Raw genomic sequence first — 2536 nt, 5'->3', positions numbered from 1 at the left:
ACGGAAGGCAAATATTGATGCAGAGATTAGCTGGAGTCATATTTGCCCAGGGATTATGGGGAATTAGGTTATCTCATGTAGAAGATCTCTGGATCGCAATCGCTCCCGCCTACGACAAACCCACTGCTGCGTTTAATGATTTATTATTTTCTTTTGTATTATAGACTTGCTTATTTCATGCTTTTATTTCCACACCCTCATTTCAAACATACATTGTTTTTTTGTTTTTTTATTTCTATCATCAGACTCTACATGAAAATCTGTCGTCACAGATCAACGCTTTCAATTGAGCTCATAAACAAACAGTGAGTATTTACACTTTTGTTTGACATATTAGCAAACAGATGAAAACAGTCACCCTTTGCAAGGTGAGTGCTAACATGTGACGCGCGATAGTAGCGCGGCAGCACTATAAAATATATAATGTGCACATTTGATAAAATGTCCAGTATATAGACCTTACTCAGTGAAATACTGTATCTCACAGTGCAATGAGCTTGACTCGACCTTCCATTTCCAGTGTGATGAATGAACTGGAAGTAATGGACCCTTTTCACATTTCCGGGTTTCTTAGAAGCGGAAGTCATCATAGTTGGGTGAACTGCTATAGCTGTGAACGGGAGACTACATCAATATATATATATATATACACTACCGCTCCAAAGTTTGGGATCAGTAAGACTTATTTTCAGCATCATTACTCCAGTCTTCAGTGTCACATGATCTTCAGAAATCATTCTAATATGCTGATTTATTATCAGTGCTGGAAACTGTTGTGCTGCTTCATATTTTCTTGGAACCTGTGCTACTTTTTTTTAGGATTCTTTGATGGGGGAAAAAGTTAAAAAGAAGAGCATTTATTTAAAATAGAAATCTTTTCTAACCATATACACTACCGTTCAAAAGTTTGGGGTCAGTAAAATTGTATTCTTTATTTTTTTGAAAGCAATTCAAACTTTTGTTCAGCAAGGATGTGTTCAATTGACAAGAAGTGATAGCAAAGATTTATATTGGTAGGGATCACAGAAATAAATTATATTTTAAAGGATATTAAAATAGAAACTATCATTTTATATTGTAATAACATTTTGCAAGATTACTGTTTTTTTCTGTATTTTTGATCAAATAAATGCAGCCTTGATGAGCAGAAGAGACTTCTTTAAAAAACATTACAAGTCTTACTGATCCCAAACTTTTGAGCAGTAGTGTATATATATATATATATAAAGGAAGGAAGTTTTTGTTTGTTGTTGTTGAGTAAAATAAGTAAGTTATTATGAATTACTAAAGTTTTCTTTTATAATAATTTATTCATAATTAATTTACTTATAATAAAACTATAGTTACTATATATAAGTATATTTTATTATACTAATTAGTATATTAAATTATACTTATTGTATGTAGTACTTATAGTTGTATTCTAAATAAATTACTATATATTCATATAACAATATAGTGTGTGTGTGTGTGTGTGTGTGTGTGTAATCTAATATTGTCTAAAACTATCAATTCATAGTAATTTAGTTATTTTATAATTGTATGTAATATTATATTATTACATACTATATATATATATATATATCAGCCATGTTCTTTATTTAGTGATTTAGTAATTATTTAATATTTAATTATTAGTAATTACTTAATATTTAATATTAAGTATTAATTCATATTTCAATTTTATTTATATAGTGCTTTTTTAAATACATACCACTTCAGAGTAACATTACAGTAGAAAACACAAAAAAGCAAAAATAATAAAAATATAATAGTTATATAAGAAATAATAATATAATATAATTGGTATTACTTTGTAAATATAAGCTTGTATTACAGACTTTTTCACATCTTGTATTACACAAACTGTATTATATAAATAACAATATAATTTGTATTACTTTGTAAATATAAACTTGTATTGCACAGATTGTATTATACATCCATGTTCTCCATGTATTTAGTAATTATTAGTTATTTAATAAATAATATTAAATATTATCAATGAATAAGTGATCATTGGTGTTATTAGGTAGGTAATATGCTGGTGTCTCACTCTGAACACAGTCACTTAGCGTTCTCCCGCAGCTATCAGCCGCTGTTGTTAAAGCACAAGCGGGATGTTTGTTAGCGGGATCTCGACGGATCTGGCAGCTGTTTCAGAGCCTGATCAGATGCTTGAGCAACACGGGGGTTCCCGCGGGCCGCGGTGTCGAGATGCGAGGGTCCCTCCGAGGGATTAGGACCCTTAAACACCACGTTCACTCAGACTGGGAGAGAGAGAGCGAGAGCTGCGAGGGGAAATGCAGCTGGAAGACACCATTAGGAGGAACTGGGCGGCATTTGAATAAATCGAGTCATTAGGTAGCCGTTTGTGTGAGTGCCGTCACCACCTGACAATCCCGCCGCGCGCACTCACTCGCGTTTCTTCACTCGTCTCCCGTACGAAGTCGAGCAGATTGCCTCGTTTGCATTCGCCGGCGTAGCAGACGCTCGGAGAGACCCCCACCTCCTCTCCGTCCGTCCCTCCCGCAGC

The 2536-nt window shown here is 33.6% G+C and overlaps 1 long non-coding RNA gene across 1 annotated transcript in view; it reads left to right on the top strand.

The window, feature by feature from the left end:
• Window positions 1-243: 243 nt before the first annotated feature.
• LOC107723968 (uncharacterized) overlaps window positions 244-2536 on the top strand; it is a 15444-nt gene continuing 13151 nt past the window's right edge. Inside the window, exon 1 of the long non-coding RNA XR_001637987.1 lies at window positions 244-305. This is a non-coding gene — a long non-coding RNA (uncharacterized LOC107723968). The remainder of the gene's footprint in view (window positions 306-2536) is intronic.

The sequence above is a fragment of the Sinocyclocheilus rhinocerous genome, unplaced genomic scaffold (genome assembly GCF_001515625.1).
Source record: "Sinocyclocheilus rhinocerous isolate Xijiao unplaced genomic scaffold, SAMN03320098_v1.1 scaffold63, whole genome shotgun sequence".
Lineage (NCBI taxonomy): Eukaryota > Metazoa > Chordata > Actinopteri > Cypriniformes > Cyprinidae > Sinocyclocheilus > Sinocyclocheilus rhinocerous.
The sequence above is the reverse complement of the archived record's forward strand: the minus strand, read 5'-3'. Positions and strand labels throughout refer to the sequence as shown.